The sequence below is a fragment of the Protopterus annectens genome, chromosome 4.part0 (genome assembly GCF_019279795.1).
Source record: "Protopterus annectens isolate FY-2018-M chromosome 4.part0, PAN1.0, whole genome shotgun sequence".
Lineage (NCBI taxonomy): Eukaryota > Metazoa > Chordata > Ceratodontiformes > Protopteridae > Protopterus > Protopterus annectens.
The window spans coordinates 903229290-903243017 of record NC_056733.1 but is presented as its reverse complement, the minus strand read 5'-3'; the positions used below and the strand labels follow the sequence as shown (position 1 = coordinate 903243017).

Sequence of the window (13728 nt, the reverse complement as noted above, 5' to 3'; positions counted from 1 at the left end):
TTGCATTGATTAAATAACACTTTTCAGCATTCTCTGAGATTTGTCACCACCTTGTACAACAGCGTGGAAGGGATCAGTGACAAATCTCAGAGAGCATCAGCCTCTTAAGTGGAGTCAGTATCTTCTAAGGAGAAGAACCATCATCAGAAGGATATCCTTCAATCCTCTTCAAGCTGTTTGCCAAAGCAGAAACACTGATCTCATGGCTGTCCATCACAGAAGCACTACTGATGAAAGCTGAAGAAGGCCCATCAGTCCTTTGCCTTGTCCGTTTCATCCTCCGTTGAAGACTTGCTGCCAAAGAACAAGCAGAGCCAGTTTTCAATGAGCCCAAGTTAGACCTGTAAATAAAATTGCCAACATTTAAACTAGAAAATTTGATTTACTGTTACAGTGACCATTGAACTAGGAATTTTACACTGTGAGCCTAGCAGACACTTGTGTATTGGGATATTTATGTAACCCTGGTCCCTTTTGGTGTTAACACTGCAGACACTAGGGCTGCTGCTGAAGATGGGGGATCCTTGGATATCCTTCCTTATCACTGTTGCAGTACTCTTTACAACTGGGATAGCCTGCTGAAGATAACCAAACTTTATGGAGAATCTACCCCCCACATTCACATTTCCACATCATACCAAAGTCTTAACACCTTTCAGGCATCATATGTTAGATGCATGTTCTGCATCCAAGATGAAAGGTATGTGTGTTATGTAAAAACTCCTAATCCTCAGAACTGCTTTGCCACCAGTCCGAATGCTATCTTGAATTTGGTCTGCAAGACATTTGCCAAAGTTGGTTTAGCTGCTGAGCCTACTAAAGTTAAGTGCCCCATTGGAGTCTGTTCCTTCTGCTCTTCTTCCTTTTGGTTTACCTTTCATATGTCATTCAGGAAAGGGAAATGTCATTGTGGGAGGCAGACTCCCCATAAAGACAGACATGAGCAGTGCCTTAATTGTTTGACTGTTGTACATGACCAGAGTCTGTGTGAAATCTGTCAAGCGTTTGTTCCTAAGACTCTCCCTAGTTGTCTTTTGTCTCTTTCCATTTACTTGGAAAACCATCATCTGAAATGATTATCTCAGGGTATCATGACTTCCGAATCCACCCACCACTTATAAAAAAAAGCCAAAAAAGGTACTGAATCTCATGTTGTCCATGCTCCTTCAGACGTTTCTGTCAGGTTGGATGATAAACCTGAGAACAATTCAATGCTTATGTCATCTTCCTCTGTCATGACCCATTTGGAGGTTGACAGAGGGCTGCCTACATCTGCTGCAGATGTGGACGGTGAACCAACGCTGATTGTATCAAAGAGCTGTAATTCAAGCAAAAATTCCCCAAATTCTTGTTAGGGAAGAGGTAGGTGGTACTTTTATTGAATCTAGGCAGGGGTTGTGACCTCACAGATTTGTTAAAGCTGATGTTCCTTTAAAAACAAGCAGACCACTTATGTGGCCCTCATGGCCAAGGGTCCTAATAAGGAATGGGAGGATTTTACTCGGGGACTTTTCTTTTTTTTTTTTTTTCTTCTTAATTATTTTTATTAGTTAAATTTAGTAACAATTATATCACATCAATTTTATATAGAAATGAGATTAGCACATAAAAAATAACAATCGGCAACAAATAAAAATAACAAAGCTGTTGATAAAGCAACTATGTGCAAGGTATCTACATATGTAAGAATAGTAACAAATCACATGTTTAACTACTGTTTGTGTCATAGGTGGTTAAGTGTCCTTTTGTTCAATAGTTTTTTAAGTTTCATCCCTGTATTTAGAGAAGAGGTTATTCTAGTGGACTCAGGGGCTTTTCAATTCTCTTATAGCTCCAAATCCCCCTCAAGGATTATCTGTTCCTGCCTCCGTTGCCTGGTTTTCTATCCTTCCAAATGTCCTGGGGAATCTGATGCATCTAAGGTGAGGATTCACTAGTGTACTGTTCTCAGATCCCCTCTGGTCTTGTCTTATGGAAGAATTGTCTTTTGGTGATATTGTGGTTCATATGATGGAACATTTTAAGTGAGATTGTTCCCAGGTCTCTGAAATTCAGAAGAGGTACTATGAACTCTTGCATACAGAATCTCCTAGGTCTTCTGCGGTCCCTCCAGTTTTGGGTACACATTTGAACACTTTCTCTTCATCTTCTCATGTTGCTGATTCCCAGCCTCCTGCCTCAAGGAACCCTGATAGGTTTTGTAAAGTTCCTGAAGTTTAAAGGTTTTTGTATAAAAGTCCTTCCTGTGATCTGGCTGTTATTTCTATGGCTGCTGATAAACCATCTAAGTTGCTTTCCTCCCCTAAACTTTACCTTCTGATAAAGACAGTCATGCTATGGAAAGGTTGGGGGGGGGGGTGTTACACTTCTGCTACCTTAGCTTTTAGGGCTGTAGACCTATATGACTATGTATGTTCTGGCTTTTCTTTGTAATCTTGAGGGCATTCTGACTGATATGCCTTTCTCTAAGGGAAAGACTTCTGCCACTTCCCGTTTGTGTTCTGCTTCTCAGGTGGGTAGTCATTCTATTAAATGGAGCAGTGATGATGCCAGTGCCTTTTCTAGGGTTGCTGCATCTGGATCTGTGATAATGAAGCGTCCTTGGTCATGCCTACAGGCTCTTTCTGAGGACATCAAGTCTAAATTGCTGGATTCTCCTTTAAACGTTGAGAATCTCTTTGGCATTGCAGCTGCTAAGTCCCTACAAAGTAGTTGTAAAGGTATGCAGGCTCTGAAACAAATCTTTCTCTTGTTCCTAAATTTCAGAGAAGTTATCCATCTAGGCCTTCCATTGTCCATGGGCAACCAAGACAGCTTTCTAGAGGTAAGCGGGTTTCCAAGAGAAGTTTTCCTAGCTAATCTTCTCAGGGTATTAAGGGTCAAAAGCTTGCTTTCCCTGACAAATCTGCTTGCATTTGGCATTCCGGCATTTCTGTCCATCGGCCATATTCCTCTAACCCTCTGCTTGACTCTGCCTTTGTTGTCTGGCAACAGATCACTACAGACTTTGTAGGTGCTGTCCATTATCCAAAATGGTTATTTTGTGGTTTGGACCCCCATTCTCAGGCCTTCTTCATCCTCCTCCTTGCCAGTTGTCTCATTTTCCTTTGATTCTTCAGAATATTTTGGTACAAGGAACCATACTGCCTGTTTACCCCTTCTCAGCAGTACAGGGGTTTTTACTCCAAGATGTCTCAGACTCCAAAGAAGGAGGGGGTCTTGGAGACACTTTTCTAGATGTCTCAGTTCTCAACACTTTTCTAACCTCCATATTCATATTCACCTTCTCTTCAGGACATTTACATTGTTTTTTTTTTCTCATATCATTTCTCTGCTTTGTCTTTTGGTCTTTCTACAGCTCTGAGGGTCTTTACCAAATATCTGGCCCCAGTGGTAGCCTTTTACAGACTTTTGGGAACTCAGATAATCCTTTATTTGGATGACCTTTTGATTTGGGTCCCCTCTCAGAAGCTCCTGCTCTGGGATCTTTAATTCATCGTATTTCTTCTTCACAGTGAGTGGCTCACCCTAAATCTCAAAAAATCTGTGTTGATCCCTCTCTGGGCCAAATGTTTCTGGGATGCAGAATTCAGACCATACAAATGAAAGCTTGTCTCCCATCCCCCAAGGTCCTCTCTGACCACTTATTTTCAGTCTCTTCTCTGTGCTAGTGCTTCCTGCAAGGGAATTTATGAGAGCTCTGTGGTACATGGTATCCACTATTCCCATGGTTCCTTTCACCAAACTCTGTATGAGGAAATATCAGTGGTATCTTAAGACTGTTTGGCTTCAGCACTGCTACCTTCTGCATTTTTATATTCCTGTCTTGCCTTGTCTCAAGCTTGAGCTCCATTGATGCTTTCTCTAGATTTCCCTGAATCCAGGTCTCTCTTTTCAGGTTCCTCCTCCCTCGCAGGAGCTGTACACAGATAGTTCCGATCATAGTTGGAGAGCTTCCTCCAACTACCTCAAGGTCCAGGGATTTTGGTATCTCAACAACTGGTGGACCATAAACAGCAAGGTGATGAGAAGTCTCATTCTGGCCCTTCATGTCTTCCAGTCCCTTTGGGTTACAGGACCTCTAACTATTTTCGCAGACAAAGCCACAATCGTTTAGTACATCAGCAAATAAGGGGGCACAAAGTCTTAACTTCATTGCAGGGTGAATCTTCGGGCTTAGGATTTTGCAGTCTGCCATCAGTTGTTTCTTCAGGCAGTTTATATTCCCTCTTGTGGCAGACAGTTTGTGCAGGCTCACTATGGTACTTCACAGGGAGATATTCCAGAGCATATTACATCAGTGGGGTACTCCTCAAGTAGATCTTTTTGCCTCCACTCTCAACAGATAACTTACTCGGTTGTGTTCCAGAGTGACCTGGCTTGGAAAGTGGATGCCTTGTCTTTTTCCTGGAAGGGAATGTTTCTGTATGCCTATCCCCCTCTTCCTCTGCTAGCAAAATTCCTGCACAAAATGATGTGGAATAGGCCCAAAATCTTGTTGGTGACTCCATTGTGGTCCAAACAGCTCTGCTCCCCCCCCGCTTTTTTTTATCTGGCCAAGAGCAGTCAACACAAGTTACCACATAGGATTGCTCTTCTCACCAAGGACAAAGGACCTCTCATTCTCTGTCACTTGCACACTCTTTAGTTGGCACTTTAGGTGGTAGGGAGTTTTAATTTCCTTTTGAGAACAGCTTTCAGAGTACGTGTTTCAGATTTTGCAGGAGTTCAGAAAACCCATTACAAGAAAATCCAGTTTAGCTAAATGGAAAATATTTTCTGTTTGTCATAAACATGATCCAAACTCCTTTTGTGTTGGTGCTGCTACAGTCCTTTCCTATTTGTGTGAGTTGTTCAATTCTGGTCTGGCATAGTCATCTTTTAAAGTTCATTTGCCGCACATTTCTACTTGTCTGCCTTTGAATCTGCTTCTTGTTTTCAAGTTAAACAATTTTTGAAAGCTGCCCTTCATATTAGGTCCCCAAGAAACATATTCTTGCTTTCTTGAGATCGTATTTTTTTCTGGAGAAAATAACTTTGTTTCCCTTTGAGCCTACTGTTTCCTCTTCCTTGTTGCACTGTGCTTGGAAGACAGTAGTGTTGGTAGGTCTTACTTTTGCTAAAAGAGTCTCAACTTCAGGCACTCATGGCAGTTCCACCTTTTTGTTTATTCATAAAGATACGGTCACTGCTTGTACTAACCCTTCTTTTATGCCCAAGATGGTCAATGATTTGTCTTTGAATCAAACTCTTCATCCTTCCTTTTCCCCTCTCTGCAGAATACAAGTGAGAGGATTTGCCACACCTTAGGCTTTCATAGACGACTGTAGATGCCTCGGGTGTTGCCTAGACAAAGCAAAGGGTATTAGGAAGCATGAACAACGTTTGTTTCCTTTCATTCCAGGAAATTGGGTTTGGCTGTTTCTAAGCAAACCATCTCCTCCTTGATCTCTAAGGCCATTTCCTTTGGCCAGTCTTTCCATGGCAAACAGCTTTCTTCTTCTGTTTATCTAATTCTATCAGGGCTGTTGCCTCTTTGTGTGCATTTTTGAAGGGTCTGGACACTAGATCCATTTTAGAAGCCGATACTTGGACTTCTGTTGACATCTTTACCAAATATTACAAGTTTGATGTTATTTCTAGGGCCAGAGCAGGTTTTGCCAGGGACATCGTTCATGGGTTTTTGGAGGGCTTCACTGTGGCTTCCTCCTTCCATCCTCACCAGTAGCTTTTGTACTCTCACTTTAGTAAGCAGTTAAAAAACTCCAGCTATACTCTGTTGCATATCGTCTACTCAGAGGCGATCTCTGCTTAACATACAAGGCCATGTCAAACCCAGAGCTGTTGGACATACTACACTTAAAGAAATCCCAATCCCTCAGAGCTACACGCTCCAGGGATCTAAACCTTGTCATCACAATAAACAAAACATGCTGGAGGGATAGGTTCCTGACCCAGAGACTCCCCAGACTCTGGAATAGATTACCCATACATGTCAAGCAGAGTGCCTCTTTGGACCTCTTCAAGAGGAACCTTGATGATTGGATGGGAGAAAGGAAATTCACCCCAGGGATCACGTCAGTCGCCCTGCTAGACAGGGGTCCAGGAAAGTAAATAATGTGGGAAGAAATAGCCAGGGAATTGTTATGGCTAGGCTTGTATAGGCCCTAGGGCTGATAGCTTAGTACCAACCTATGAACCTATGAACATAGGGCAGGTTTGTAAGATCTTACTGTTGCATAGACGTCCTGTGTTGTACTGCTGCACTGTTTTCTCTCTCTGTCTCCTTTTCATTCGCCTTCCTTCTAACCAAGGTTTTTTCTTACATATTTTTGTTCTTCATCTTCCCTTCCTGGATGCACACGTTACTTCTTTCTTCTTGAGTTGCTGTGGTTCTTCTGGGGCAGTTCAGTTCTGAGAATTAGGAGCTCATATATCCCACATGTACCTTATGCCTTGGACTTAGGATATACGTCTGACGTATGGTGCCTGAAAGGTGTAAAGGCTTTGGTATGCTGGTTGGATGTTTGGTTATCCTCAGTAGGATATCCCAATTGTAATGAATACTTCAGCAGTACAAAGTAGGATGTCTACTCTTATGGTAAGATTTTACACAATTGTAATTTCTTGTCCAAGAAATATATCGAACCCTTAGACTTTCTGGAGGTGGCTTCTCTAGTTTGCTCCTGAATATCTTTTTGGAAGCCACAAAGGTTGTTTCCAGCCATTATACCTTAACCTGCGAGAACCATAGCCTGAGATAGTTTCAACTGTCCTTCCTGACACAAAGTCTGCAAGTACTGGTCTAAAGAACTCCAGACAGGCTCCTCACGTCTGATAGTTTAGACAGGAAGTATCCGTCTCCTCTTTGTTACTCTTATTTTTTTTGCCAGCATCCTACTGCATCCTCAGAGTTATTGCAGCAAGAAGTTGGTCACAGTACTACCCTCTGTCCAATGGCCAGTCCCCAGATGAGTAATCCAGATATCCAAAATGATGGGCCAAAACAGTTTTTATGGTGGCTCCATCCTATTTGTTTGCATTTTATATGAGAACTTGAACCTTAGTGGTATATTCTTCAGAATTTTAGAGGTCTGTTTGGTAATATGTTTATTTGGAGGCAAAACCGAGCATCTTTGGAACCCTGGTTATTACAGAAAAATGTGTGCAGTCACTGAGGACAGTGTTTAACACTGCAGACTGTTAGACCTTTAGCTATTCATTCTGCCCAGTTATGTGCTCCCCCGTTCAGCCTCACTCTTTTTTTGTCATCCATCACTTCCCAACAAGAGTGTGAGAGAAGGGAGCTTCTGGTGGCTCAAAACACTTTCTACAGAATTATTGTTGCTTTTTTTCTGATCTGTAAAGCATGGCAAGAACCACAATATTGTAGTTTTAAAGTAGCATTTTCTGTGTGTGTCTGTATATATGTACGTGTGTGTGTGTGTGTGTGTGTGTGTGTGTGTGTGTGTGTGTGTGTGTGTGTGTGTGTGTGTGTGTGTGTGTGTATGTGTATGTATATATATATATATATATATATATATATATATGTAAATAAATGCATGTATATGTATATATGTGTATAATAGTTTCCTTTTAATTCCTTGCTTGCACTACACCTTCATTTTCCACTGAAGGAGACCAGCATCGCACAAACATATGTATGTAGTCTGTCACCATTCACTCCACCAAATCACGCAGTTAACCTTTTTTTTGTGTTTATTTATAATATTTGCCTTCCACCTCTTCTTAGCCCATGTTAAGCATTGTAAATTCCTCTGTTTTAGTCCATGTTAATTCCCTTTCTGTGACCATATTCAGCCTTCATTTTCCCTTGTATTGTTGTACCCCAGAGTTAATCCTTCCTTTCTTAAGGAGACATACAGCATCTCTACATCACCATCATCAACCCCCTTTTCCCATTTTCTACATGGGGTGCAGGTATCATGTCATCTCTCTCTCTCTCTATTCAGTGCTGTGCTCCTACCTTTTTCGACACTCATGCCTGACTGTCGCAGGACTTCTCTCACACAATCCATCCACCTGTTTGCTGCACACCTTCATTTCCTCTCGCCTTCTTCGTATTTGTCCCAAATGATCTTCAGCAGAATTGTCTTCTGCTTTTCTACACATGCCCAAACCATAGCAGTCTGTTCTCTCTGACCTTTTCTGCAGTTGGAGCTACTTTGGCTTCTGCTCTTATGTCCTCATTTCTTCATCTGTCTTACAGTGTGCAGCCTGCCACTCATCTCAGGCACTTTATTTCCATCACCTCTAGCTTCTTCAACTGTTCTGCCTTTACTGCCCAGGTTTATGTACTTTACAGTAGTAGTGGTCGCACCACTGTCTTGTACATCTTACTTTTCACCTTCTTTGGCATTATTTTGTCATAGACTACACCTGATATTCCATGCCAGGTGTCTGCAGCCCCTCTGATTCCAGATTTGACCTCCTCATTCAGACTTCTCTTCTCCTCAATCAGCCCTCTCAGATACTGCAAGTTGTTAATCTGTTCCCTTATTTTCCCTTGTATCTCATTTCTCAGCTTCTTCTGAACTCTGCTGTGTGCTGCCATTATGACTGTCTTACCTATGCTCAGTTTCATCCCGTGTGCCTTCAGTTTTGCATTGCATTCCCCTATCCTTTGCTGAAGTTCTTGCTCAGAGTCTGCCTGTAATGCCACATCATCTGCATACAGCAACTTTGTTGAACTCTCTCCTCTGACCTGTTTGCAAATGTAGTCCAGCACCACTATGAACAGCAGTGGGCTAAGAAATGAACCCTGGTGCACACCCACTCCCACTAGAAACCCCTCTGTGAGACTGAACACTGTTCATACTTGAGTCGTCGGGTCCTTGTACATAGCCTGCACTAAATTCTACCAGTGTTTCTCAGACCTTGAACAACTGCAGTACTGCCCAAATCAGCTTTCTTGGAATCTTGTCATATGCTTTGTCCAAGTCTATGAATGCCCAGTTGGACTGTTTCCTCATCTCTAGATTCTTCTCAACTATCTGTCTCACTGCAAACATTGGGTCAGTTGTGCTGCATCCAGATTTGAATCCAAACTGCTCACCTCCCATCCTACATTCTATCACTCTGAATATTCATTTATCAGTCACCCTTGACAACACTTTCATGCAGTGTGACAAGAGTTTACTACCTCTGTACTGCCCACAGTTGTGAATGTCCCTTTTGTTCTTGCCTGTCTCCATACTGCCATAAGTACCCCCAGAACCCATTTCTCTCCTTTTCATATCTGCTGTGACCTTATCTGAGCCTGCTGCTTTCCCTGACTTCATATTCTTTAGTGCTGTTGTTACTTCTTCTTTGGTGGTCCTTCTCTTCTCTCATTGTAGGCTGGTTCTGGGGCAGTACAGCTTCTGTGTGGTTTTCTTCATTCAGAACCTGCTGGAAATACTCCTTCCATTTGCCTTTGATGTCCTGTGGACTGGTGAGCGGGTTGTTGCTGGCATCCCTTATGAAGGTGTCAGACTGTATTCTTTATCTTTCTGTCTTTGCCTTGCAACCTGATGTAGTTTCTTTGTGCCATCCATGAAGTCAGTTTCCAGAAGCTGGTGGAGCGCCTCTGATGCCTTGTTCTTTGCTATTGCAACTCCTTTCTTAGCCTTTTTGGTAACAAGCCTATTTTCTCTTTTTTCTGAGATGCTAGAGCCCCGAATAATTCCTTAAACTGTTTTCCTTTCTCTCCAATCAACTTCCAGGTCTTCGCCTCCTGTACATTGACCTCCAAACCTCTCCATAATGTTATGTGCTTTACAGTTAACCTAAACAAAACATGTTGTTAATTTAAGAATTTCTCAACTATCATTAAAACATTTTGCTATGAACTGAGATAGATCCCTTTCATATTTCTTTTTTTTTAAACACCTTTATTGAATTATCACTTGTAACATAGACAAATTTACATTTCTATAAAAGTAATCAGACTGTATTAACAAGTTCATGTTTCTAAACATTGTACTTCACATGTATTGCTATGTATCATGTAACCTAAGCAACATTACATAAATTATTCAGTTGCTGCCCCCTTTTTAAACCAGAAACATCTTTATTAAACTATGACTTGTGACATAGGCAATCTTACATTTATATAAATAAAAACAAACCACACGGACACAGTGCAAGCATTTTATTTATTTTCTTCCCCCAAACACCTTTATTGAATTATCGCTTGTGACGTACGCAAGTTTACATTCATATAAATGTAATCATATTACAATTAACATAAACATTTTACTTTACATATATTGCTATATGTTATATAACCTAAGCAACATTACATACATTATTCAGTTCCTGCCTTTTTTTTTGTTTTTAAACAAGAAACTTCTGTATAAAACCATCACTACATAGTCAATCATACATTTATATAAATGAAAACAAACCACACCGACACAATCATAGTTGCAAGCATTTTACATCACAAACCATACTGACACACTCTCAGTTGCAAACATTATACAGTACCTATAATCTGCCCAATAATTTTCAGTCAGACATTACATAGTTGATTTAAGTCCTGCCTTCTTTTAAACCTCATTCCTCCCCTGTATGTATTATTCCCACAACTCCCATTTTTTTTCCTATGTAGTTTGCTCCTAACCTTTTCGAAGATCTCAATTCCAGTTGTTTTATCCTGTTACTATATTCACTACTTCTAGTATAGCTGGTTTAGATTTTGATTTCCATTTTCTAGTAATTGCTTTTTTGGCAGCCAACAGAATTACACACAGCATAGCCTTACCATGTCTAGGCAATTCCAATTCTGTACCACAGCTCAGAAAAGTCATCTCCCTCTCCGTCATGACAATCTTCCCACCCAGAATCTCCAACAGTGAATCCCACAGGGTATCCTAAAGTCTGCCAACTCACTGCATTCTCAGAAAAACTCACCGCACTCCCAGAAAATATGTTCCCACTTAAAAGAGATCCCTTTCATATTTCATATTTATATCTCTTTTATAATGTCACTTATTTCATATTATTATTTTGTTTGCTTATTATTCATGAGACTGGTTTGTGGTATCAAAAAACAAGGAAAACAGTCTCTTTCAAATGCTTTAAATGTTCACTGTTAGTTTTTGCTTTATCATTTCCCATTATTGCTTGCAGCTGCACATACAGCTGGGCTTCCCTTGAGTACTGTTATATTCAACTTTTCCTTGAAAAGTAACACTTACATTTCTACACTTCTACTCATATGCTTCAGTATTCTTAATATGAGGGAGTCTGCCACCATCTGACTCGTACATCTGGACAGTATACAAAAGTCTGTTGCTAGTGTGTGGTACGTCTGATACCGCACATCAGCAAGTGTATGTGTGCCATAAAGAGACTGGTATAAAGTGGACTTCAGCATGTACCAACCTCAGTACTTTTCTGCTGCTTGTCCGATTGCCAGCTGTGGTCATCGCTCATCAGACAAGTTGCGAACCTTGGTTCAGATAAGTACCCCATTGGGGTTTTTCCTTAATAATTTGGCTACTGTGTTTTTCTGTGTCTACATGTCAACTAGGAAGGTCAAGTGTCCATGTGGAAGGCAGATTCTACATAAGGACTTTCATGAGCTTTGCTTGTTTTGCCTAGGCCTGGACCACGACCATACTGTCTGTGCTGTTTGTACCCAAAATCCTTCATAGCCGTCTAACTTCCCTGAAGTTATATCTTGAGAATCAGTTCTTTAAGCATTTTGCGGGTAATGTGGAGGGTGGATTGGACCCTTCAGACGAGCCACAACCAAAAAAGGACAAGAAGCCATGGCCTGATTCACCTTCTGCTCCCTCTGATCTGGACATGTCTGCCAAGGCCAGTGTGGGCCTGAAGGCCGTCCTGGAGTTGGTAGGCATTCCTTTGATGGTTACCAGAGTGGAGGCCTTGAAGGATGCTACCAGCATGTCCTCAAGGGAATCGCAGGGGTCCGACTCGGTTGAAGGGGGAGAACCACAGTTTATAGTTACTGAAGGCCCACATGGCATCACCCAGATCATTGTGTAAGAAGATGTTCCTGCCAACATTGTGGAGTGCAGGCAGATGTCTGGGCCATCAACGTTTCACTACATGGAGGTACCAAAAAATAAAAAGCTCAAGACTAAACATGCTGGTCCTGTCTTCCAGGAACAAGCCCTGGATTGGCAGGCCTTTTCACAAGGCCTGTTCAATGCCTTCACGGCCCTGCGACATATGTCAGCTCCTCCTTTCCCTTCTCCTTTTTTTCCCTCCCCCTACTCTTTTAAAGAGGCCATTTGGGGAGGTTTCCTCAGATGATGAGGAAACATCAGAAGATGAATCTTTGGATTATTCAGCCCAGATTTCTTCCCCTTTGAGTTATGTCTCACCCAAAGAGGAATCTAATGGCTCTGATTCCTCTGGGGAGGATATCTCCTTTGTGGAGACTATCCTTAAAATGAGAGAGTTCTCCAAGTGGGACTGCTGCCAGGTATTTGACATCCAAAAAAGGTGCTACGACCTCTTATAGGTGGATTTTCCCCTCTCCATCTGCCATACCCCCTGTTCTGCCGACATTCTTATATGCCTTTGCAACAGTTTCTCCCAGCTTCCTGCCCCCAAGTGCCCAGATAGATTTTATAAGGTGCCTGAGGAATCCATATTCTTATTCAAATGTCCTCTTCAGACCCTGCTACCATTTCAGTCTCCATCATCCAAAATGCTGCCTTCTACCTCCTTGCTACCCTCAGTTAAGGAGAGCAAAGTCATGGAGAGAATAGGAAAAAAGGTCTATATTTTACCTACTCTGGCCTTCAGGTCAATTAATTATCAGATTCATATGGCCAAATAATCCTTGGCCCTTCTTTCAGATGCTGGAAAGCTACTGTCTGAGCTTCCTGATTCTTCCAGTAAGGCCAAGCTCTCCTCCATTCTTAATTCCTCGGCCCTAGGTCACTAGGCACTCCATTAAGTGCAGTTGTGATGCTGCGAAGGCCTCATCTAGGGTAGCTGCATCAGGGTCTGTCCTGAGGAGGTATTCATGGCTCAGGCTTCAGTTATTGCCTGATGATATAAAAGCAAAGATCATGGATACTCCTCTGGATAACAAGGCTTTATTTGGAACCTCGGCTGTGGAACTGTTTAAATCTTTCTAAAAGAAGGGAAGGGAGCTGCAAGATCTAAAACATATCTTTGTTTCTTCTGTCCCTAGGTTTCAGAAGAATTATCCCACCAGAACCACCTTTTTCAGAAAGCCTGCCAGACCCCATTCTTCTAAAGGTAGTAGAGATCCTAAGAAGCAATTCCTAGCCAAGTCTAGCTCTTCTACCCCCATCCAGAAACAGCTGAGCCTGGAAGTCTGACTACCCACTCCCAGACCCATTAACTCCTCTCTCTCTCTTCACCTGTTTGTCTCTCTGTCTCTCTCTCTCTCTCTTCCTGCTTGGAATCAGATAACCCAGGACTCTTTGGTCCTGTCCATCATCCAACAAGGATATTTTATAGTGTGGAAAACTCTTCACTCCTTCAGGGGTATTCCACAACCTCCAAAAGAACAACTGGATATTTCCCCAGGTCATATCTAGTCTTCTTTCTCAAGGCACTATTCAGGAAGCGCTACCTGCCCTAGTTGGAAAAGGATTTTACTCCATGATGTTCCTGGTACCCAGGAAGGATGACCCTTTGAGGGCCATTCTAGACCTTTCCCATCTAAGTACCTTTTTTAAAGTTCCTACCTTTCGTATGCTAACATTGCCCACC

General features: G+C 41.9%; 1 protein-coding gene across 1 annotated transcript in view; it reads left to right on the top strand.

Moving 5' to 3' along the window:
• Positions 1–13728, top strand: part of DEPDC5 (DEP domain containing 5, GATOR1 subcomplex subunit) — a 2513958-nt gene that overhangs the window by 1847288 nt on the left and 652942 nt on the right. The gene's annotated exons all lie outside the window — the stretch shown is intronic.